General features: G+C 37.5%; 1 protein-coding gene across 3 annotated transcripts in view; it reads right to left on the bottom strand.

Annotated features, from left to right (window-relative positions):
* The window catches only part of rabgap1l (RAB GTPase activating protein 1-like), a 111,247-nt gene that overhangs the window by 40,971 nt on the left and 43,369 nt on the right, over positions 1-26,907 (bottom strand). The gene's annotated exons all lie outside the window — the stretch shown is intronic.

Raw genomic sequence — 26,907 nt, 5'->3', positions numbered from 1 at the left:
CCTTTCAAAAAAAACAAACCCTTTCAGTATCTGCTTTCTCAATATGCCTCTTTAGTTGTGGCTGCCTCAATGGGAACAGTCCTTATCTGGCTGTGTTTAAATGCCATTCATTAACAGTAAGGGTCAACTAATGAACAGTATTTTCGTTGTCACCATAAAATCATAATTCATTCCCAATTATACTTGGTCAGTCCAGAAAAAAATTGTTGTTGCTATGCACTAACATAGGAAAAAGAAGAACAACATCTGTATTTTGAAGATTGAGTATCAAGCAAGCCATAACTAGAACTAGTGAGCAAATTTCATAACTATTGTGCACTCTTCAGAACAAAAGATGAAGCTTACAGAATTAACAGACAGACTTTAGAACCAAGCAGCCTTCATAATGCTCTTGCAGCCTTCAAAAACAACTTGAAGACCTCATAACATACATGCAAAGTATACAAAAGTAAAATGCAAATTTCAAAATCAGCATGCAGTCTGGAAAATAAATAAATAAATAAATAAATAAACATAAAAGCAGCTATCAAGGTCAACTCTGTAGCTTGCATTTCCATTATTAAAAAAATAAATTAAATAAATAAATAAATAAATAAAAACCAAAACTGATGCAAACATATTAAGCTGTTGAGCGAATCTACATTGTTTTACAACTGCAGTTTTCCACTACATAACATCACTACATTTACACAAATGGACTTTTTGGCAAACAATTCTCAATGTCAAGAATTAGATTTAAGAAGACACCCAGGGAGACAAACACAAAGTGCATTTTTACAGTAAACAGAATCCCATTTGTTAATTGAGAACATTTTAAAAAACCTTTATGGCAGAAGGTAACAACTCATAACAGTAAATCTCATAATATGACTTTGAATGTGGATCTGCATATCCTTCACTGTGATAATTTGACATTTTATTGGAAACCACACAAACAGCTTTAAAATGAACCCTACTTTGGTGCACAGTTCCGTTAACAATTAGCTCCTTCAAGCAGAGAGGCGTCATTTAACACCAGACACAGACGGCCAAAATCTCTTTGACAAGGGGAGTTATAAACAGTTTGATTCAATTAACGGTGTGTGTCACTGCAAATCAAAGGCGTCATTAGTCAACAAACTCCAGAGAGGGGGGGACAGGCTTCTTCTCTCCATTCACCGGTATCGCTTCATTTCCAGCACTTGCGCTTCACTAAATACCTTTATCAAAGTGCAGCCGCCTGAGTTGCAGAAAAAATGAAAACTTATACTGTACAATGTTAATAGAATTTCAGGAAATGTGTGTTTTAAAGGGTTTTTATGTTTCAAGTTTATATAGAGTTCCTAAAACCTTTTAAGCCAATATCACTAGTTCAGTGAAGTACACGTTTCAAATGTTTCTCAGATATTACAAAGCTCTAATTAGGGTGAGCAACTTCAAATATCACCTGAATTTCCGTTCATTATTTGGTATTAGTTTATTTATATAGGGCTTGAAAGAGTATTTTAGCCTCTAAAATGTGCATCCCAGATATTTTTCAGAACACTTTGTGTTGGTTGTATGTATGAACTAATCATTTGTCCGAATCATTTGTAACAGACGTTAACCAGACTGTGTTCCTTCCAGACCCCTAGTGCAAAGTCTGGGAATGTCTGAGCAGGTAATTTGTGCTGTGCCTCTTGCACACGCTACTAGGGACGATCCGACATAAATACCTTCGATCTACGCTGGTTTCTTCCCAGCTCTGTCACAGCTGGTTTTGAGGAAAGTCGTCAAGTAGTCATTCATAAATTGCAATGGGTATTCCAAAGCCTGTGCTACGCTATTCTAGCGTGCCCTAGTTCTAGTGCTTTATTAAAGAAAGTACAACATATTGGTGCTTTTTGCCTTGTTTGGGATGCTGTGTTATCCCAAAAAAGGAATCTAAAATGAAAACAGCTGATATAAATTTGTAGATAAATGCTAGCAGGAATTCAAGTTTATGTTACCAACAGCAACAACATCATCAGCAGAATCTAGAAGCAAAACCCAATTTCTCTGGTTAATCTTCCATGTAGCTCCTTTAACAGAGGGGTCACTAGAGGTCCTTAACTGATGGAGCATGAGGGGAGGAGGTGGAGAAACAGGCAAAGAAAAAAAATAGCAGCTAAAAGCGGAAGTGCGGGAAATGGAGAAAAGCAAGCAGTAGAATAATGTCGGCTGCCTTCTGATGGATTCCACAGTGATGGATAAAGTGCAGACCGATAGACGTACACGTCTCACACTTGACCCATGGGCTTCTGACGCTACTATGAAAATTAGAGAGTTAGCGGTTTATAAAAAGTCTCCCTTGCTACTGAGGATCCGTGTCAGAGTGGCACGGCACTGATGGACAAAACCCCTGGGTCGGTTGTTTCATCACATTTTGAAATTGTGACATGAACCAATTCGAATAACACTGACACAAGATCAGATAAATAAAATGTCCCAGGACACAGGATCTTCTTAGGAAGAATCAGAAATCAGGGCAGGATGTGGCTGTTAAGATGACCAGTGCAATAACCAGGTAAAAATATACAATAGTACACCTAGAAAATTCTGATTACATTAATCATAGAGGTCTTATGCCATAATGCAATATTAACTCAAGGGGTAATTGTGAAAAACCAGAAGCCAATAGGATTGAAGCATCTTACAGAGCACAAAAAAATAGAAAAATGTACTTTCCCATGTATTGACATACACTGAAAAATCACCGGATTTGGAAAAGCTACCTTGTCCACTGACCATACAGGAGCACTTTTTAGTTCTACAATTACAGAATTAATTCCATCTGTTTTTCTGCACACTTTCTTACCCCATTTCAACGGTAAGAACCCCCACAGGACCATCACAGAGCAGGTATGATTTTGGTGGTGAATCATTCTTGGCGCTGCAGTGACACTGACATGGTGATGTATTAGTTTTTAATTCCCTTCCAAAAAAAAAACAAGAAATTAATAGCACTTTAACTTGCGAATATCTCACAGAATATCTTTGTGTTTAAATCTGATTGCGATTGACACCACTAATATATGGACAATATGGGGAATGATAACCAACATATATGTAGATGAATACTTTTACACCCAAAGAAGACTACGTGATGAAAAGTGATGTTATTTCACACTGCTTTTTGTATCTTACTACTTTTGGTGAATAGTTGTTGATATATTCTTGCAACTTCTCACAAGACATTCTGCTTTTGCACTGTACAGCACACAGTACAGCAATGAAGGCAGTACACATCATTCTCATGAAGGTCATGATATTATAAGTGGCCATGATAACCTAGTTTTTTTCTTGCAGTGTTGGGAAAAGCCATTGCACTAGAAGCATTAATCAAAATGCGCACTGCCACTTAGTCTCCATATATTTCTTCCCATCCCCAATTAATTGCACTATAAATAACGCTCGCTGAATCAGCTGTGCGATTATGCAACCACTGGCCATGTTCGGGGCTGCATAAGGCCTCAGCTTAGTCGTGCTACAAGAGTTGTGTACAGCTGTGCAGATGTGTCAGGAGTCTTGCATGTTGGCTTGCTCACTGTTGGATCTGTGTGTCTGGTTCTTATGGCTGGTTTCTGAGGCTCCTGAGGGCTTCCCTACAAGAAGGTGTGTGCAGAAGGAGGGCCCCTAATTGCAGCTCTAGGGGCCATTCACAGACACAGCATTAGTCAGCACAGGAGCGAGGCAGGAGCAGGTGACCTATTTAGGACAAGTAGGGGAAAAAAGTGCTGATGAAGCGGAGCGGTAGCCCTGCGGATACACCCCACCTCCCCCACTCTGTTGACAGCAGAGAAGGGAGGAGAACATGATGGGTATTGTTTGTGTGTGTGTGTGTGTGTGGTTCAGCAATTTGGGCTGCTCTTTTCGCCTTTGGTCTTTCACTCAGGTAAAGGCAGGAGACATTTTGCTGCTACAGTGTTAGATGTGGTCATACCAGTTAAAATAAATAAGACTCTACTCAAGGTAAGGCAGAAAAGACCATCCCAGGCAAGGAAATCAATTTTAACAAAAACATGCAGATACATCCCTCCCTGTAACTGCCACTATTTATTTTCATTTATTTAATTTCCAGTCAAAACCACCGTTAGAGAAAAGGTATTCATTTTTCCATTGACAGGGGAAAATGTTTTAAAGAGAAAACAGCTCAGATGTCTCCACAGATGCATATAACTCCAAATAAATGAGAGAATGAGAGCTCAAAATTAATTAAAAGTCAGAGCAAGTAGGACTAACAACTGCAGACTCAAAAAAAAAAAAAAAACTATTCAAATTGAACAACCTCTCCTGGAAAAAATTATGAAAGTCAAATTTAAAGGATATTTAACCAGTTTTTTACTTTGTAGTGAATAAACAAATCTATGTAAGCCTGTTTCAGTCACACAAAATAGTTTTAAAAAGGCACAATTTTTTTTTATGTAAGTTGCTACCTCAGAATTTTGAGATACAATCTCATTATTCTGAGCTACTCAGTCAAAAGTTTGAGACCATATCTCTGACTCATTGACATAGTATCTCAAAATAATGAGATATTATGTCAATATATTGACTTAGTAATACGAATACACTATCTCAAAATAATGCAGCACTTCAAAACAATTTTCTTGCACAGACAGGAGCTGTGTGTGCATCTCTCTCCCTCTCATTTTTTCACTCCATTTCATCCATTCCCCCTTTACCTTGTCTTCTCTGTTCAAGCTATAGGACTGAGTCTACAGATTCTTACTTTTTTCCTCAAAAAGACAACAAAAAAAATGAAGATATGGAGATAAATGCTATGTCAGCCCCATCCACTCTCAGTATCTCCTTGGTCTACTGACATTAAACAAAAACTGTTGTACCATCTAAAGCATGCAGTTTCCACAAATGGTGCTGAAAATGCTCCACGCAACCCTGCACATATTAAGATGTAAATACTGAGCTTGTGAACACTGACAAAGATGCAGCCCTTCTGTACAAAGTAACTCAGTCACAAAAACCCAGAAAGCCAGCCATAGAGAGCACAAATTAAGGAAACTGGCTGCTGGCTTGCCAATAGATTTTGTTTATGAAGTGCATCTGACTGACATTACGAAAGCAAACAACACAAAATTTGGCCCTTGTGATTTTGCCTCTGTGCCTTGAAGAAAAACAATACTAGTGTCCTTCAGGCTCATTGATCTGAGGCTCTCCACTGAGAAATCAGACAAGCAGAAAATAACCAGGTCATTCATGGTTACGTAAGCAAACCTCTGATCTTGTGTCAATGCCATCTATTCATGCTTTATTAGTTTTTAATTAGTTTCAACTGTAACTGAGCAATGGGGATGTTAGTGATGAAAATGTCACCAACTGTATGACAAAAAAATCCTGCTAAGAAAGTCGAACAGCAGCACATAGCTAAGCAGTTTAAACATTTTCTATATGAATCAGCATAATGTGATTACAGCAAACTACAGAGTGTCCACACATGATTCTCTGGTTCGTCAAAGTCTGTAAGTCTGTAACTTATTTGTAAGGCCTCTTATTGTCCAATACATATAGTACAGCTTTCACTTGGTTAATTTTCTCAGCAGTACCTGGTTAATTTGTTAATTTTCTCAGCAGAGTCTGGACAGTGGTTTGCAAATCTCTCACTCTGCATATCCAGCCGTTCGTATCCATGACTACCGTGTGAAAGCTGCCTCAGACATTCACATGCAGTAAAGCACTGAATTTGGAAGACATTTTTCACAGTGCCTGCAAATTGCATGTGAAAAGTATTTGTTTATATTATATATATTTTAAATAAACCCATAACCAACAAGATTTTATACCTACTTCTGGTTCATATGTAAGTCAAGGCTGTTCAGACAAAGCTCTTTTAATTAAATCCTTTTGAAGTATATGATACACATGATATTTTCAGAAAAGCTCATGTCTGAATAACAATAACCTATCGCCATATCATTCATTCATAAATATATGTATTCTTGTAGTGACAATATTTTGTTAACATATACCTGTCAAATCAGTAAAAATTATTCCAGATTATTATGACTGTACATATCAACACATGCTTCAGAATGCAGAAGCAATGCAAGATTCATAATAAATTCCAATCCATAATGGCTTCTTATAATGAAATTCATCCTGATTTGAGATGCCACTCTATAAAAACAGAGCAGAGGAAAGGGCAAGCTGCACCAGGCCACAACAGCAGTCCTCACCCAAGTCCCAACAGTACCCATACTGGTCTCATTAAAGTCATGACTGCTGCACAGCACTCTCCCCTTAGTGTTTTCCACTGCTTTAAAGCTAGTGTGACAAGGCAGCAGCGGCAGGGCTAAAGGCCCACAGCTGAGCCTGCGACAAGAATGGAGTGAAAAGCAAGCTGACAGCAAACAACATTAGTGCGAGACAGACCGGGTGATGCTGGATGACAAGTAGAGTGGGCTAGGCTGCTTGTGAAAGGCTACAGACAGGCTTGTGCTGTCACTCGGGAATATGGAAGGTTCCGTAGCGAGAACACAGTGAGGGCGTGTGGTCTCGGCTCTCCCAGTGGGTGCTAAGCCAGACGGTTTCTTTAGCGGGCCTGGGAACAGCATGGTTGTCACAGAAGCCTCACCAGCTGAGAGACGACCTATATCACTGTTCCCCTCTGACACCACATTTATAGTGGAGAGAATTTGAGAGAGAGAGAGAGAGAGAGAGAAAATAAAATCACATAAAACAGGTTAAATCTGCCCAAATAATTGAATTTGACTTAAATGTGGCAAGTAGCGTCAATGTGTTGAAACTCTCCTAAAAAAATGCTCTTTATATGTTCTTCAATTGTTGTGCCAGCAGTTACTGTCCCTTCACACTTATATATGATCTAGAACTCAGACTCAAACCTTAACCTAAAGGCCATTCTAAAAGTGTTAAACTGACAATGAATTTCAAAGATGATGTGTGTGAAGTAAAATGGTGAAAACAGCACTATAGATGGAATTATATAAAGCCAGAAAGGAGACACAGGCTTCTTTCTTTGGCATGAAGACATTCGATACATTTTCAAGACTTTATAACCTTTAAAATTTATATGTTCTTGTTAACTGTAAAGATGATTATAAATGTGTCACTGTAAAGGTAAACATGAATTGTGATATGCATTACTGACTCTATAAAGAATAAAAATATAGCCCATTTTGTGAGTTTCCTTTTTCATCAGAAAGAGATTCAGAATCTTGGCATCTGAAGTATGTGTTACTTACAAAAGAATGTCCATTTTTACTTTTCCTCCACAAATTAGTCATGGGAAATTCCACCTGAGAGTTAGGTTGCCTTCAGCCATACAATGCTACTAAACGTCCCACACAACACAACCATGATTCTCTCCTATCACAGAATGCTACCACTGCGTCTTTTAAAACTGTCCCTAAAGCAACGTCATTGGAATGCTCAGTTTACTTGGAGGAGAAGACTAATGGTTTTATCTAGCATCATGCTGAGACATGCGGAATAGAAAGAGGGACAGTCTACAAAGTTAGAGAGAGCAAGGCTAATTACGCTCTCTTGGACTTGCATCCAAGGATGATTTAGAAACTCAATTATTAAAATTCTTACCTCAAACCTTGCAAAATGAGACTTGAAGTTTTAAAATGGCACAATCTGGCTACAATTTGCACTAGGGTTGGGACCATATTAATGAACACTTTATTTATTTTCAAAAAACTGACTGCTCACCATTTCAGCAGTGTTCATCTACACATCAAATTTACAAATGGCAGAGAATAAAAAGCATTATGTGGTTTAGAGCTGTCTGTTAATGGATCCATTGTGAGTTCACTTACATGTTTATTTTAATTAATGGACCGATAAGAAAGGGTAGGTGCAGCAAGGACACAAACTGAGGGCATTTATAATTTCAGCTCTCCCAGAGGGTAATGAAGCAGATGTATACTGTCTTCTGCAGGTTTGGGAAAGCATGGATGCCATGAGAGGAGAGAGAGACGACCTACATCACTATTATCTTCCACTATAAAAATGGCATGATGAAATATCAAGGGCCAAATGTGTTTTTATCTCAGAGAAAAAAAGAAAAACCTCTATTCCTCAAAACACAGAAAATGTCTTTTTAACATTTGTTGTTTTGTGAAATATTTGCAAATGCTAAAGCAAATAAGATTATCCATCAGGATTTTAAAAGGTCAGTTTCAATGAGCAATTAAAAGCCATTTTAAATGTGCTCTTTATCGAAATAATGTCATTTATCTATAATCACAGCACATGGGATACTCCATAAAGGCACACATAGTATGCACACAGTTGATTATATAAAAAAATTGTTTTAATTTAGAGACAGATGCATATTAGCATTCCAACAGAAAGGGAAAATGGTGGAATGTTAAAGCATAAAGGAAGGTGAAGCAGTGAGAGAGAAGAGCATGACTGGTAAAAAGACACTGATGGAAGTCATAGCTGATTGACAGGAAGGATATTACCTCACCTATTTTTCTTCTGGGTGAAATTGCGCAGTTCAAAGGAGGCCATAATTGAAATTGACAAACAGCTACATTAGCCTGATCACACGGGCAAGCCCTTGCGAGGACTGACAAAACAGAAGGTGAGAAGGAGGAGGAGCATGGCTTGAGAGTTCTCCCAGGCTTGGTAGCACAGAGACAGATTAATCTTGTTCATGCATAATGCATTTCTGTGCAGTGTGTGATCATGCTGGCGGATCGTTATTAGCTGTGTCATTCGAAGAAAACCCACCTCCAATCAACAGACCACTCACTCGATCACTCACCGACTCAGTCTCTATCTCATGGTTAACCCACAGTAACAGCTTGAAACAGTCAGTGAAAAATGACAAGAAAATAGCTCTTATGGAAAGAAGCCTGATGGGTGAATAGTTTAAAGTAATGGTCTCAGGCAATATGGTCAGTAAAGTTGAGGCTGTGTTATTATATAAGGTTTTTTGAATAAAACGCTACTTAAAAAAAAAAAAAAAAAAATCAATTGAAATTTTTGTATTGATACAAAGAAATTAATTGAGGTTTTCACTGTGCAAATGGACTATGTTTTGTAAATATAAACCTGTGCATATTTAGTATCTGTTTCCGACAACTCACTTTTGAAATAAGCATAATAAGAATGAAAATTTTATAAAACGTTCATGTCAAAATATATTTAAGCAAATTAATATAAAAAGTACAAAATGATTATTAACAAAATGCCCAGACTTTGCAAGCAAAAACAGGTTGTTGTTCATCAATTTATTCCAAAATGCATTAATTATTGTCAAATAGTTCAAATACAAAATTTTTTCAATGCAAGAATGCAAGGAATTCAGGTCTTTTATCATCTACTCTATGTAATATTGTGAAATGACCCCCGAAATCTGGAGTATTAACAGTTCATGCAGAGTAAAGCAGGTCACCAGTGTTAAACAAGGGTGACCTTTAAGTAATAAACCATCTCGATATAGTGATAAAAATAGCCAAAAGGCCTTGGGAATACTTTCGAAACCTTTTGTCACTTAAGTCTGCCACCGCAATAAGCAATGCATCCTGAAAATGTATTATGCGAGAAAAAAATGGCACACATCAGTTCTACACAAAACCATTAATGTGTTTTCTGGGCCCAAGGCTAACTCAAATGGTACAAAAAAAAAAAAAGTAAAAAAAAATAAATAAATAAATAGTCACATGGGCTGTGGTCAAAGGTGTAAATGTTTCAGCTTATTTTCATAAAAAATTACCAGCAATAGATGCAAAAACCAGCTTGTTATTGGTAATAGTATGCAAATGTGAGAATTTCTATTGATGTGGTAGTGAACACTGGATTTTTAGAGTGACAAATGTTGCCATCAAGATAATTGATAGCACTTTTGAAAATGGGGTTTGTATTTGATGAATGCTGCACACTATATTCCTAGTTTCCACTAGGAAAGCTTTGGTGGCAGACAAGGTGTCCAAGTATGATCCAAAATGCTGAACAAAGTTATAGGCATTACTAAACAGCATTTACTATTTGACCTAGACTAAGGAGCGCTACATGGGGTTGGGTGGTATAATGGTAATACCGTATACCGTGGAATTTAAACATGTGGACAGTCTGTCAAAATGAGGCAAGTATTTGAAAATTGTGTGTTTGATGTGTCAAATTTCTATTCTGTGTCTGACTCGATTACAAGTCCCATCCCAGCTATGCTTCTAAACAGTGTTGAACTTATTCGGCTTAGTTTCAAACTTTCTGTTCCTCCACTAGTCACTAAAATTTGCTCATCAACGTGTGTCAGGGTGCATTTTCGCAATGTGCTGAGCTGAACTGCACAGAACCTAAAGATCCTTCACTCGACCCACGCTCATGAATATAAAGCTCTCACAGCCAGACAGTGCACCGCCACTCCCACCTCACATTAATACCGTTATTGAGATGGTATGAAAAATGTGGATACTGCTCACCCCTAGTGCTACACTGTGACCATGAATATATTAAGGGAACTAAAGCACAGTTTCTTTATATATATGTTTTATAGCATATCATTAGCTTTAGAGAAGATAATTTAATTTTCAATCTAATCGAAAAGCCTGCACTTTTCCCATATGAGTTAATGCAAAACAGTGGTAAACATGCTACTGTGTAAACATTTTTTAAATCTGTTGTCGTCATAAAAATAAATAAATAAAATACAGTTTCTCAACTAAATACAGGGTTTAAACGATTTGCACATCACTGCATTCTGATTTTATTTATATTTGTCCCCACATCTCAACTTTTCTGGAAATTGGGTTTTTAAATGATCAAACAATATTAATTTTATCGACCTTTTTTTGTGTGTGCAATGTACGGTTCTTTTCCATTTGCCACCATGGTCACAAACAACTACCAACATAATCTTCTATGGTTCAATAAAACAAAAGAACCATATAATCCCCTATAATCCTTGTAGTGTAATGCTTTTAGTGATTTTTTTTTTTTAAACTGTCAAAAGTACCTGTTTATTTAAGTAAAGCATTAATTTAATGCTTTTACCAGCAGCATTGTTTAGGAAGTTTTTCATCCTTAAGAAAAAGAAAGGGTACTATGGTGCCTTTTTCTTTTTTGGTAATGTAGCTTCACCCTTGATACACTATATTCAGTCACTGCAGAAGTAATTAGGGTTGGTATATAAGGCTAAAAGCATAGAGTTTCCTAGCAGTGAATGTCTCAACTGGAGCTTGTGCTAAAATGTTTGCTTATTATGTGGCTTACATGCAAACTGCACATAAATACATAATGAGATCTGAAAATTTGACTGCAGTCCATTATCAATATTTGATCAAATGCTTACCAAAGCGTAAACAACAAATCTTATTAATTCAACTTACAATCATAATCATCTAAAAATCATCACAAATTCATCCGATCTGAGATGAGGTCACCCCGTTAATTAAAAACTGGGGGGCCATCAGTCGCTCATGGCTGAGCTGGAGCTTTTTGGGATGTCTCATGAGTCTGCAGCAGCTGCTGTCCTGGACAGGCTGAAAACACATCTGTCAGCATGTCGTCACTGTTTGTTTAATAGCCAAAGCTCTGTAGCATACTAATGTTTGGGCCAGGCAACAGTCCCTAAATGAAAGTATGCATTTGACTTTATGCAACATAAGAGCTTCAGTTGGTAAGACTCAAAAGACTTAAGCTCATTCGAGATTACCATCTGATGTCTACAGTTCCAATCCAGCCACTGTGGAGTAGAGGGCATATGCCCCTGTAAAGGCCAGAGTACATTAACTGGACAAACACAAACAAACACTTGGCTGGTGACCAGATATCAAGAACAATCTTTGTGGAAACTAACAATATCTACAAAAACACATTTCAATGCAAAAATTTTAAATGAAATACATCTTAACTGGAAAAGCAAATATCCAGCTTTTCTAGCTTCATTGCTCTCCAAATAAAAAACATTCTCCAAAATATTAGCTTTACAGGAGAGAAAAAAAAAACTTAATTTTCAATGAATGTTAAAGTATAAACATTTTATCCCAAGTAATTTTGGAGCATTTCTATTGGTCCATCAATGTGAAGGACAGCTGCTGTGCTCAAATGATACATAAAACTAAAAAATAAGCAAAAATTTTATTTTTTTTCTTCAGACAGTGATGATTTCTTTTGGGAAGTCCATGTGTGCAACAAATTAAAACTGCCATGCTTTGAAAAAATAATAATTATTATAAGAAACGTAAAGAAATTAATATACTTAAAGGGTAGTTAAGAAACGCAATAATGCAAAACAAAAAAAATAAAGTGGCTGATATGCCCAATGTTTTTATGCAAGAATTATTTTGAGGCTATTTGCTCCAGAGCTGTGATATGAGCCATTATCTCTTCTTCAAATTAATCTGGACAGCTTTACATACTGCTATCAATCATAAAAATATAAACAACACAGGCTTTGAAACCACTGAGAAGTTGTAAAATGTACCACAGTAGAAAGACTTGAGAACTCACTTGCATGATGCTGTTGCAGATTTGGACCACAGTGCTTTCTTACTCTCTTACATATGAACACATAGTAAAGAAATCTTATGGATCAGGTTCAGAGAAATTGTTATTGAAAAATCACAAAGAGAAGAATATTGGTTAAACCAAATTATGTACGACAAAAGATATAATATGCAGAACAATTCTCTAATTGTATATTTTTTTAAACCTGAAATAAACTGTCAAGAGCCCTCCTGGACTCTGTTTCCAGAGAGCTGCTAGAGGTTTCCATAGTTACAAAACCTCATTGAATCTTGGGAGGCTGTAGAAAAGGTACCTGAAAACCAGTGACAAGAACAGTAAACCTGAACAAAATTAATATTTTATATATAACATAATATGTATAATATATATATAATTTTTTTTTAAGGTTGCCGTTTTATTTGGTCTTTAAATGCTGGGTCACTATTTCTACCAAATACATTATTTTATTTATTGTTTATATTTTATTAAAGATCATACTTAAGATTGTTTAAATAATATCAGACACATTCAATAATGTTGAGGTCTGGACTATGGGGTGGTCAGTCTATTGTACTAAGAGTACAATCAGCTTCTCTGATATGCATTTCTTGAGGGTATTTTTCCCTGTCTTGGTTGTGTGGTCCATTTGCTGTGCACCAAGTATGAAAGTGGAATCTGATTCTCTCTTAAAACTCTACTGTTGACCATTTTAAAGGGTTAAACCTCTCTTCAACACATTCTCTCCTTATGTATATACATTGTCTTATATCAATTCTCCTCAAACAAAAATCCTATACTTAATGGCAAGTTTCAAGAGGGTGGAAAGGGTTTGCTGGACGTGCAATAATGTAAGTGCAAATGTATGCTCGTAGACTCCCACAATTTGGAAAATGCATGAACAGACCAAAAACTGCCCAATCTTAAAGTAACTGTAGAAAAAAAACAAGGGGAAAGAAAAAGACAGAGGGCGTAATGTAGGTCAAGAGGCAAACACTATGACATCTGGCAGCATCCACAGAGATGATGGCAATTGAGTAGGGAGTCTGAGTGGGGAACAGGGCTGCTTACCCTGGCTTTGATAGATTAGTGTGTTGTGAGATGAGGGCCAGGCTGATCTGTGAACAGGGCTGTGATCATTCATTGTCCTCGGTGACCTGCTTTCCCTCGCAGGATGGCACTGCCTTGTGAAATATGTTCCTGGAAAAACGCAGGGTCCTTCAATTCTGTCAAATCCAGGACACACACTCTTCTCTGGGTGCACATGGGAGTAAGAGGCTGCACTCTGAGCGGCCGCTGTTTCTAACAATGCCCATAATTGCAGGGATGCAGGCAAGTGTACAGGAACAGGAAAATAGGCCCACTGAAGCCCATATGCATCATAACAACACACAAGAGGTTCAAGAATTTAAATCAATACAAAGTAATATGCAATATGTTGAGCACAAACAGGAAAATTAAGATTTAAGAAATAAAGACCTTAATATATTTCAATGAGTACAGTGTCACGAGGCCTTCAGTGATTAGAAATGGGAAGATATATAATATAAAATATGGCAATACGCCTAAAAAGTGGCAATATTGTATAAAATTACCATTTGTTTATTGTTTGTTTTTTTATTTGACAAGTAAAAACACTGCATAAGCTGCTCAAGCTACCCTATAGCCTTCTCTCCCATCCTCCTGTATTTTTGCCCCCCCCCAAATCCTACATTTCCATATCAAATACCAAAAACTGTTTGATCTTCTGAATAGAAAAACATGCTTGATTTATTTTGATCTACTGTTACTGTAGCTAGCACACAGCAAAAGGATCTCTGGGTCCTGGGTATGATCCTCACCTCGGATCATTGTCTTTGAGGAGTTTGTTTTCTCCTTATCCATGTGTGGGTTTTCTATGCTCACAGTGCAAATACACATACATTGGTATAGGCGCTTTGGCTGTGAATGTGTGGGTGACTGAATGAGTGCGATGGACTGGCGCCCTGTCGTGTCTTTGCCAAGTACTCAGTGAATCCAGGTACTCTTAAAAATTAAGGTGCTACAAAGAGTTCTACAAGTGATGCCATAGAAGCACCACTTTTGGTTCCATAAAGAGCTGTGTTTGTGCGGGTGTGAAAAATCGTTTAAAGGTTTAAAAATCCCTCACTCATTCTTAAGGTTCTTTATCCATTTAAACGTATCAGCAAAAAAGGTTTTTTAGGAATAAAAAAAAAGCGGTTCTTCTCTGGCATTGCTTAAAATGCCATTATTTTGAGTGAGGCCCTGAACTTACTGTGACCCTGATCAGAATGTTGTGGTTACAGTAAATGGATAAACAAACCAATAATATACATAGCATAAATTCACCAGTGTTATAATAAACCTTGTTAGTGTTACTTTACCATTATAATTGTTAAAGAGCATTCAATTTTATTTAACATTAATAGTGTTGATTTTAACACTGATGAATTTGCGGTGTATTTACCCTGATTATTCTACGACCAGATAATTCAATTGAATAGAATAATACAAAACACTGCAGATCCGCTAGACGTTCTGCTTAAACAAATATATGAAAAAGAACAAAACACTTTCTCCCCTGAATGTGTGACCTCCTCTGAAGCCATTGCATTGGCAGTCCTGTCTGCTCTAATATTGCTTGGATGAAGATGAGAGCATAGACAGGGAAATGAAGGTATTTACACAGCAGTGTCTGGTCAGAGCCAGACAGTAAATTGGTCCAGAAAGAGACAGAGAGAGAAACAAAGCTGAGTAGTCTAACAAATACATCTATAACTGATTGATCTATTGACAATAATTCAATTACCAGACTAATCTCTTCTTCTTTGATATTTCACCCTTTACCTTGACTTGAAAGTTCAGATGAAAAGAAGAGTCAGAGAGGAAGGGAGAAAGAGAGAAAGGAGGAGGGGTCTGGCCTGCTCTGGTCAGTCTGTGTAGATCTCCTGCTTTCCTCTGGTTGTGATCAGAGTCATCACTACAGTCTGATCCTTCACTAAATCTCTAAAGCCCTACATGTCTGCAAAGTCTGAGACACAGCAAGCTCCTCCAAAGAGCTGAAAACTTCTGCTCAGCACACGTGGAACCCAAGAGCAACAAGAGAATTCCACAAGGACACTTGACACCCCCTACCCCACTCCCCAGCGTCTGTTCATAACCTGTTTGTTCAGTCACTAATTACATTAGTTGGTTATTCCATCCTGATGCTATTTTGGGCTCGGAGACACACAATCCCTCTGCAGCATTTTTCACAGAAAACAATGGGGAGGGATTCAGATGACTCACAGCTACAGGGGAATAGCAAAATGGGCATGTGGACACACGCACAGTGTTTTATCTAAGGGGTAACTGCCTCAGAGTTTAACAATTGTAATTAATTACCACTGATCACAAGTGCAACATCAGTGAGGCAAATCTGCCTCTCTGTTTCCATGACGATGTGAAAAGAATGCACGCCAACGTACTCTCCTCTCTCCCTCAGCCACCCTCACGCTCCACTTCCACACCCGGCAGATTTACTTAAAGAATTTCCAACAAGGAATTATTAATATTCAAATTAAGGTGCCAAAAATAGAAAAGCGCAGTACAGCATTTTATTAAGGCTTTTTGTAAATCCTGGCTTTGCTCTTCACCCATCGAATACATAAAAACCTACAGCTGTAGCTGGGGAAACTCGTGCACAAGTAAGATGTGACTGGCAGACAAGTGCTACTTGGCTGAAACAGACTCTCCACTATCAATTGCACCTCTCCAACTCTTCCTCTCAGCACTAAAAGGAACATCTGGAGTTCCAGATGCAATAATTGTCTAATGTCGACCACTCAAAATGGAGCTTCACTAGTACACTCCCTGTCAAAAGATCAGGGACGCCTGCATTCTTCCCACATTACCATTTTGTTGCTTGATTTTTTAAAATAGATTCTGACTAAATATGGTTCAGACAGGTCTGAGATCTTCTATCAAAAACTACTATTAAAAGTACAGACAGAGTTCTGATGAACCCTAACATCACACAAGTAAATCATATGTCAACTAGGTTCTTGCTTGAGCTATTGAAACAGATTAGTTGTGTTTCCTCTTTTTTGTTTTACAAGCTTCTTGCATATCTTACAGTTACACAAATGACCGCCTACTCCTACAAGAAAAATAAATTTGACTGACAGGTAATTTTGGCATGGTGTATAGGAGGAGGTGATTCACATCGGACCAATACCTGAGCCAGCACAAAAATATACATGGAAGTGCATATGTGCGGATGTAGAGAGCCTATCCGAATGCAACAATAACAATAAAATCAGTTTATAAAGTTGATCATCACTGCCCACTTTGCATTTTAACAGGTTTTCTTATTTCTGTCTTCATTGAAACAATTAAAAAACCACAACAGTCCACAATGCCGCACTGAAACTAATCCTTGTCATTGTGCAACTTATGAGGACACAAACTTGTTGAGACTGCTGGGGAGGACATCATCGCAATAAATAGCAGCAATCTAAATAAGGTCTTTAGTTACCCATCTAAGAGCATTTGTTGCCAATATAACTGATATACAACATTAAAATTATTTTGAGGTCAAGGAGTTTAATGAATATGGCTCATTTGCCTGTTGCCTGGTGGGATGGCATATTTATTTTCTGACTAATTAATCTATGTCCATAATACGATCAGTATTCACAGCGTGTAAATGGCAGCAGAATACTGGACATGTTGATGGCCTGCGGGGAACGGTCTGGATCAGGCTGCTGTGGCCATCACATTATCATGGGCAACTCTGGAGCCGGCAGATAAAGTTCAGCGAAATACCAGACGCTGGGGGCAAAGCCACGCTCTCCCGTGGTATTTTCATTCTGAGGGACGACATTATACAAGGACCTCAAAAGAGGAACGTGGTTCAAGAGCCACACAGCGGGAGGGCAGATGGAAAAGTGCTTTGACTGAGAACTGTGCAGGATAGAAGGAGAAGGATAGTGATGAAAGATGGAGAGATGGAGAGGAATATATTGGATGGAAACGGAGTGTCCGTTCCAGGCAGGTTCAATGCAGCTTGTGTTGCGTGGAACTTCTAAATTCTATTTCTGATTCTAAGTCCACAGTACATACAGGCCAGAGGTCAAATCCGAACCTTTGAATCCAGGTTCCAGTTCGGGTTCTTACAAGGGCCAGCTGGTATGACATTATACCTAGCCACTCAGGTGTATCGACAGTTGTAGGTATAGTTTCATACCAGCCAGCCATTTTTAAAATCCCGACCTGGAAACTGGGTCCAAGATCTGGATTAGAAGACCTCCGATAGAGTAATTTTCCTTTTATTTATATTATCCACCATTTCCACAGGCTGGCAAATGACTAAGGAAATTAAGCCTTTGTTTTACCTCATAATTATACCCCAGAGAAAAATGTAATGAATGACTTCTTAATGATGAAATAAGAGTTCCTGGACATAGGTGTTCTTAAAGAAAAATAGGGAAGCTACAGAACAAGATTCATTTAGTTACATGTTTTAATACAAAATTTTAAGGTGTAAATAATGAATTTCAGATCTTCAGTTTTGGACTGAAATCATAAACCAATAATATTTTCATATCTTTTCATTTTGTGCCTCATTATTAATAGGAGAACAATTCAGCTTGTTATGTGTAATTCTACTTTAAAACAACAAAAGTCTTCGTGTCCCTCCAGTTTCTTATGCTATAAAATGCTGAAAGTGGCCAGATGGTGGGATTCTCACATGGGCATGATACCAGCCCAGTAGCAACGAGTGGGCAGCCATCAGCAAACGTTAGTCTCAACTGGTCGTGGGCCCTTCAGCTGCTCTCAGCATGGAGTAGGAGTGCAACTCTGAGCTGGAGAATCCATACATACCCACCTTAAGAACAAAAAATCCTTGGCATTTAGTGTTCGCTTTCACCTTGTTTATATGTGGCCCAAAAGAGGAAGAGGGGAAGGGAAGAAGGAGAAAAAAAAGCTGTGGCAGGGTCTCATGTGTCTCGTGCGCCCCTCACCTCCGACGTGCACAACCTCAGACTCACATGGAATTAACAGTGGCTGACTGTGTGGGCCTCGCTCCTGTTTGGACCTGTGAACACGTGCCCGGAGTCAGAATCTTCCAAGATTAAAGAGAGTATTTAGAGAAAAATATAACATTCTGACCTTATCTCTCACCATCTAAAAATTCTCAATGAGAATTAAGTCAGTATTTTCCATCTGAGTCTTTTGGGCACTGCGTTGTTAGGGGGACACAGACAAAAAAATGCACTTCATTTTCAAGTAAATTATCCAATAAAGAGTCCAATCAATCTGATGTTGTAACAATTTTGTTTTCAATAAGGAATGCTGGTACTGTGTGTGTGTGTGTGTTTTGGCTGTCAAGTTAGATGCAGTGGTTTTTTTATTTTAGATTGCTGTGATTTAAAGGGTGCCATGAAACCGACAATGAAACTTAAAGGGGACAATGAAACTGAAACACCTGGTTTTAGACCACAATAATTTATTAGTATGGTGTAGGGCCTCCTTTTGCGGCCAATACAGCGTCAATTCGTCTTGGGAATGACATATACAAGTCCTGCACAGTGGTCAGAGGGATTTTAAGCCATTCTTCTTGCAGGATAGTGGCCAGGTCACTACGTGATGCTGGTGGAGGAAAACGTTTCCTGACCCGCTCCTCCAAAACACCCCAAAGTGGCTCAATAATATTTAGATCTGGTGACTGTGCAGGCCATGGGAGATGTTCAACTTCACTTTCATGTTCATCAAACCAATCTTTCACCAGTCTTGCTGTGTGTATTGGTGCATTGTCATCCTGATACACGGCACAAACTTCAGGATACAATATTTGAACCATTGGATGCACATGGTCTTACTGGTGCAATGTGCAATTAATGAAGATTGGCCTTCCACACTAAAATGACAGGTGTTTCAATTTCATTGTCTAACCCCTGTAGGTGCATTATTTTATTCGATTGTGTGCAGGACTTACTGAGCCTAATTCTTTGCATGTTTCTACATTTTTAAAAAAATATTTATACACTGCATTCATATTTTATTCACATTCTTTATTGACCAGATGGATCACAGTGTCTTTTCGTAAAGAAAAAACTTAATGCCCCGGGGCATTAAATATCTAGCCCCGGGGGAAATTGCATATGGAGAATGCTGAAATTCAACTGTTCTGCAAGATACTGTTCTTTGCTGATGTTGTCTTTAAAAAAAAAAAAAAACACTGTACTGTACAACTGCACCTGATAAAAGATAACAAAATAAAAAAAAGGAGCTTAAACAAAGGAAGGTCAAATTGGACAATTCTTCAGTTACCAGCTGCAAATTCTAAGTGTCATACTAAAAATACAAGTGCTGTGCACATGCATCAGTCAGCCATAACATTATGATAACGTCCTTGTTTTTACACTCACTATCCATTCACTCTAACAGGAGCTCTTTGTAGTTCTACAATTACAGGATGTAGTCCTTCTATTCCTGTGCATACTTTGTTTGCCAGTTTCACCCTGTTTTCAATGGTCAAAAGGAGGAGGTGGTCATAAGGTTATGGCTGTTCCGTGTATCTGTTCCCTGTACAATTACGTTGCCTAATTAAAGGTACTTAATATGTACCCTTGAGGGCACCACCACAGTGACAGCAAAATGTACCACCACAGTGAAAGTGTTCTGAAAGTGTATGGAGATCACGATAACTGTGTTCGCAATTCAATGGTTGTTTTGGCAATGGGTGCACTTTAAGTATCTAGACGTATACCATATGCGCTAGCCATTTGTGCTGTGGAATAAATTGGGTATCCCTGAATACAAATCCCACTCACACCGGCCCTCGGAATACAATCCAAACCACAGGACTGAGATTCAAGTGGCTGTAATTAGCAACAACCATTAAACCTAAAGAGACAGAGGAGGGGGATTAGCACTGTGAGTAAGGAGAGGAGCGAGCACTTCATCTTTGATTAGCAAACACTGCCTCACCTCATTTCACTCAGAGAGGGACAGGTGTTCTTCCTGTTCCCTGCCTTGAGAACCCTTTGAAAAGGGGAGAAGTTCTTTTGGAGCAGAGATTAATATTAAACAGAATTTATAATACAGCATGGAGAGGATTTTCATAAATATTCACCAGCCTGGACTGTAAGCTTCTCTTGGTTGTGTTCATGAATATGAATGAAAGACAGGCAGGGAGAACAAATGTGTGACACTACATAGCCTATAGGTAAGAGAGTGAAAAGGAATGACATAAAACTAAATACAGAGATTAGCTGCCTTTCTAAGGGCAGTCTGTTTCAAATCTGTAGTGCTCACTAAATTCATTGATGGTTAACTACACTATTATTATTATTATTATTATTAATGTCTGCTCTAAGAGGTAATATGGGAAATGCATAAACAAATGAAATACCATGAGCACTTACTCAACAATATATCATATATCTGAATGCAGACAAACCTGAAGTTTTATTAGTTGGAACAAAGACAGCACTCTCATGTACATGATTTCTCTGTGAATATTGATATTAAAGCAGTGTTTCATTAAGAATCTTGGCTGCCTCCTAGATTCGGGTCTCACCTTTGACTCTAATGTTAAGCTATTCACTAAAACTGCTTTTTATCTTCTGCATAATAGTGCACACATGTCCCATGCTTAGTGAAAGCGATGCCAAAATGTTGGTCACTGCTTTGATTTTTTCACATATTGTAACATTGTTCTACAGATTTCCTGATAAACTGTTAAATCAATTTCAATATATCCAGAATTCTGAGGCTAGGGGCCTTACCTCCACCAAGCGTACAGCACATATTACACCTATTCTCTAGCTGCTGCATTGGCGTCCTGTTGAGCTTAGGATTACATGAAAAGTCTTGTGGTAAGCAACACGTACACTGAAAATGTGCTTTTTATTATGTTATTATAAGTACTGAACTATTGTCATCATATCACTAACCCCTAGAAACAGTGAAATATTCATGGTTTTTGTTCACGGCATAGTAAAAATATGTTTTATTTAAAAATGTTATATTTGTTTGTGCAGTACATAGTTATACCTCTAGGACTTACAGCACAGGGTACAGGCCAGGTCTTTACCATTCTACGTGCAACGCTGACATTAGGCTTTCTTTTCTGTCAGAGGTGTGAGGGCTACAGCAGTGACGGCTCCCAATGAGAGAAGTCATGCTGAGCAGCTGACAAGAAGAATGTCAAATTGGGTTAGCAACAAGACTGAATTAAAATGATGCCCTGTTTTAACTAAAGTACTGTCACTGTCCCGTCATTCACAGAGTGAAAGCAAAGGTACAGAAAGTTAAATTATTATATCAGCTCTAAAACATAACAGTTTCTGGCATTTAACCCTTTGCAAAAGTAACTATTTATATAAGATATTTTAAAACATTTCTTAAAGAATTGAATACATCTTTTAAAAATATATATAATTTCAGATTTCAATTACTATGAGAAAATGTGACTACAATATGAGTCTCTGTTTTCTGTTCTGCACAAACCTTTAATGACCATAGAGAGTCCTATTTAGCATGTGTCTGTGTCAAAGCATGCATAAACTATATGCATATGAACAAATGACATAAGCTTAACCCAACCCATATTATCCCTCCCTGTCTGCTAAGAGGGCTTATACAAAGGCAGCCAGACACCTCTCGTCAAGGCATGAGCATATCTTATTTCAAGTGGCTACAAGACCACAATAACAAAACCCACTATACCAGGATTATCATTGTAAAACAACACTATCAAAAAAACCTACACTAATTTTTTGTTTTTGGGGCAAAAACAAAACAAAAATTAAAAACTATGTAAAATACATTCAATTAATACCAATTTTAATTTTTGGTTTGAGTCAGCCAAACTCATTCATTCATTATCTGTAACCGCTTATCCAGTTCAGGGTCGCGGTGGGTCCAGAGCCTACTTGGAATCATTGGGCCCAAGACGGGAATACACCCTGGAGGGGGTGCCAGTCCTTCACAGGGCGAGTCAGCCAAACTTTATAATATAAACACAAAAATACCAGGAAAACATAATGCATATACAGGTGCTGGTCATAAAATTAGAATATCACAAAAAAGGTGATTTATTTCAGTAAGTCCATTAAAAACGTGAAACGTGTATATTATACTCATTCATTACACACAGACTGATATATTTCAAGTGTTAATCTCTTTTATTTTGATGTTTATAAGTGACAACTAATGAAAACCCCAAATTCAGTATCTCAAAAAAATTTGAATATTGCAAAAAGGTTCAATATTGAAGACACTTGGTGCCACTTTCTAATCAGCTAATTAACTCAAAACACCTGCAAAGGCCTTTAAATGGTCTCTCAATCTAGTTCTGTAGGCCACACAATCATGGGGAAGACTGCTCACCTGACAGTTGTCCAAAAGACGACCATTGACACCTTACAGAAGCAGGGCAAGGCACAAAACGTATTGTAAAGAGGCTGGCTGTTCACAGAGCTCTGTGTGAAGCACATTAATAGAGAGGAAAAGGGAAGGAAAAGATGTGGTAGAAATAAGTGTACAAGCAAAAGGGATAACTGCACCCTGGAGAGGATTGTGAAACAAACCCATTCAAAAATGTGGGGGAGATTCACAAATACTGGACTGCAGCTGGAGTCAGTGCTTCAAGAAACATTACGCACAGACGTATGCAAGACATTGGTTTCAGCTGTTGCATTCCTTGTGTCAAGCCACTCTTGAACAAGAGACAGTGTCAGAAGCGTCTCGCTTCCAAAAAGGACTGGCCTGCTGTTGAGTGGTCCAAAGTTATGTTCTCTGATGAAAGTATATTTTGCATTTCCTTTGGAAATCAAGGTCCCAGAGTCAGGAGGAAGAGAGGAGAGGCACAGTCAGTGATGGTTTGGGGTGCCATGTCATCTGCTGGTTTTGGTCCACTGTGTTTTCTGAGGTCCAAGGTCAAAGCAGCTGTCTATAAGAATGTTTTAAAGGACTTCATGCTTCCTGCTGCTGACCAACTTTATGGAGATATAGATTTCATTTTCTTATAGGACTTGGCACATGCACACAGTGCCAAAGCTAGCAGTACCTCGTTTAAGGACCATGGTATCCCTGTTCTTAATTGGCCAGCAAACTTGCCTGATCTTAACCCCATAGAAAATCTTTGGGGTATTGTGAAGAGGAAGCTGCAATACGCCAGACCCAGCAATGCAGAAGAGCTGAGCAGTGCCCAAGACTGATCGACTCCATGCCACTCCACATTGCTGCAGTAATTCAGGCAAAAGAAACCCCAAGTAAGTATTGAGTGATGTACATGCTGATACTTTTCATGTTCATACTTTTCAGTTGGCCAACATTTCTAAAAATCCTTTTTTTTGTATTGGTCTTAAGTAATATTCAAATTTTCTGAGATGCTGAATTTGGGATTTTCATTAGTTGAATGAATGAGTATAATATACAAGTTTCACTTTTTGAATGGAATTACTGAAATAAATCAATTTGTTCATGATATTCTAATTTTATGACCAGCACCTGTATATTATTAGATTTTACCTAGCATTAGATTAATTATGAAATAATATATAGAAATTTGGACACTTAAGGACTGTGCAAGACCTGGTAGACTGCCAAAATTGTCATTAAATATCAAAATGAAATTTTTGAAAAAAAAAAAAAAGTATCAAACTCTTGCTTCAGATGTGAAAAAAATACACAAGTGCTATTTCTGTAGGATGTTTTTTTTTTTTTAATTTTAAAGACTTGAAAAATTAAATTGTTTACCATAGTCCTCAATTATCATGAGAAAGTGTGCCTACAGCAGCTAAAATAGTATCCGTTTTCTGTTCTGCAAACACCTTCAAGGACAGTTTTGTCTCTGTCCTTTTTTTCTCCGAGAGTAGGCAACAACACCATGGGTATAAAAGGACATGTAGTTGTCAGAAAACCATTACTAAAAAAGGAAAATGGACAAAATGGAGGAAAATCTGGGAAAAAAAAAAAAAAAAAATTAAGCTGCCAGTGTTTTCTTAATAATGAACTTACAATTAAATATGCTAGGATTGTAAGAAATATAAAATCCAATCAAATGCTAGGACTGAACTTTGAATATATTTTAAAAAACAAACAAACTGCAGATTATTTGAAAAACTAAATGTCGCAAAAATCACCAGCTGGAACGAGAAATGGATTCACTAAGCATTGAAAAATTCTGTATTTTATTTCATTTGTCAAGGCATGAGTAATTTTCTAGTGCAACCTTGGTGTGAAATTGTTACAGAAGTATCAACATCCCATTTTAAAGTATAGCAAGTCTTGGCTCTGTAAAGTCAAACTTTCCCTGAAGCAGCCCAAGGGTCAGGTCTTACATTTAGTGGTCACTGAGAATGCTCATGGTTTATTCATATGGACCTGAGGTACAAAGACTGTCATGATCATGGTAACATTTGATGTGCTCATTAGATTTCAAAAAAGGTCACTTCATTTTCCTCCACGACTAACTGCATCGGTCTAATTTCCTATCTGATGGGGAGTCATAACCTTTCCAGCAGCAGGCGTGGACAGAGGACCCTGCTGTGCAGCCAGGCTGTGACTGCCAAGGAACACTGTTCTACGACCAGTGAGGCTAAAACACCTGTACGACATGTGCAACTCTCTAATCCTGGGCATTGTTACTGCAAGACCATTGTGCTGGTTGCAACCGGACAGCAGACATCTGGCTTGTTCTGTGGCACCAAATTTAATGGCTGCACATGGCAAGAACATTCCAGAGAATTAGATTATTTACAGGGTTAAATGATGAAGACATTTTAACGCACAGGGTTTTAGCCATAATTTATATTCACACAAAGCCTAGTGATTATCTCACTGACAGGAGATAATTATGATAATGCTATTTATCTATTTCTGGCACTCATTTGGTGCACAACCATAAAAGGCAGGGCACAGAGGTCACAAACACTCAAATTCACTGCAGAAATTCAAATTAATGGTCACAAAATTAATAATGTTCAGCCAAAGTAAAGCATGTATTCTGTGTTCAATTTTATTGTACTGGCAGCAACAGCAAAACCACAGTCTCTCACAAAATGTTTAAATTAAAAAAATATATGCTATATAATTTGTTTTTCCTGAAAAACAATAGCTAAAATTATGTCCAAAAAAAGCAATAAACATTTAAATAAACATCAGCAATCTAGTTCCACTTACACTACGGAATGTGCCATCATCTAAGAGTTGTACAACTTCAGTAGGGAAAATACACGAGCTGTACAGGAATACAAATACAGCTACACAAACACTCTGATTTATCCTGCATCATGCCCATTTGGACATTACAAAATAAATAAATAAATAAATACATAAATTATGTTTCAAAATATTCTATTCCAAAAGCAATTGATAATCTCACGATTGCACTTCAAGGCAGAGGATAATGGTTTTCTTTTCCTCACTTTGTCTTGTTTTTTTTTTTTTTAACTTATTTAATGCACATCTACTAGGCTAGTAGTTTTGTTTTCTGTGATGCAAGGAGCAGTGAAGTCCAGAATTTTTTTATTTTTATTTTACAGGGTTAAGACTTCCACCATCAAATATAGGACTACACTAAAGAGCAAAAACAGAAACTGTTTCTCATGTAACTGTCAATACATCACGCAAAAAATATAACGATTTATTCCTCCCACACTATTTTACAAAGAAGCAGTCAGCTACCTGTAAATAAGAAGCAACTATTTTCAGGTTATCTGCTCAATCTACACTATTTCAGGTCTGAAATTAAATGAAGATATTTCCCTCAAAATGCTGTGAAGAACATTTACACATGTCTAATTTCTGTTTATGCATTTTTTTAAATTATAAAAGAATACAAAGATACAGGGACAATCATGAGAAATTTGGGGTAAATATAGTTCAAAACAGTGTATATTTCCTAAACCAGCCTAAAGATTTTTTATTGTCTATGGTGGTAACTTAAGTAAGGTGTAAAAGTTTCTTGGAAATGCCCTTAAAAACATGTACATGTAGAGAACACTCAAAAGTCTAATTAAGCATTACCTCTTGCAAAGAAAAAAATACATCAATGTTAGCTAATAATATCATTAGCATGAACTGCTTCTGTTATTAAAGGATTTGGGGGCAGGATTTAGAGAGGGCAAATGCTTGTTTGTGGTGTATTTTTGCGTCAATCCAGCTTAATTTATAAAAAAGTTTCCTCGAAATTCCAGTAGACTGAGTAGAAAGATGAAAATCACAAATTTGGACACCAGTGGAGTTAGTAAACCATTAGAACAAAACTTTTACAATAGATAAAACATTTTTTAAAATAAAAGCAAACAAGAAAATTTACTACAATAAACAAATTTTGCTGATATAAATACATCCATATAGCAAAAACAACATACCAAAATATTAAAAATATATAATACATAAAATTATAAATTTGTTTTAACGAGGTGCGCTGTTTGCCATTTCACCATAAAGATAGCTGAATTAAAAAAATAAATG

This window comes from Hoplias malabaricus, chromosome 16 (genome assembly GCF_029633855.1).
Source record: "Hoplias malabaricus isolate fHopMal1 chromosome 16, fHopMal1.hap1, whole genome shotgun sequence".
In the NCBI taxonomy this organism is placed as follows: domain Eukaryota; kingdom Metazoa; phylum Chordata; class Actinopteri; order Characiformes; family Erythrinidae; genus Hoplias; species Hoplias malabaricus.
This window is presented reverse-complemented; position numbering and strand designations above follow the sequence as displayed.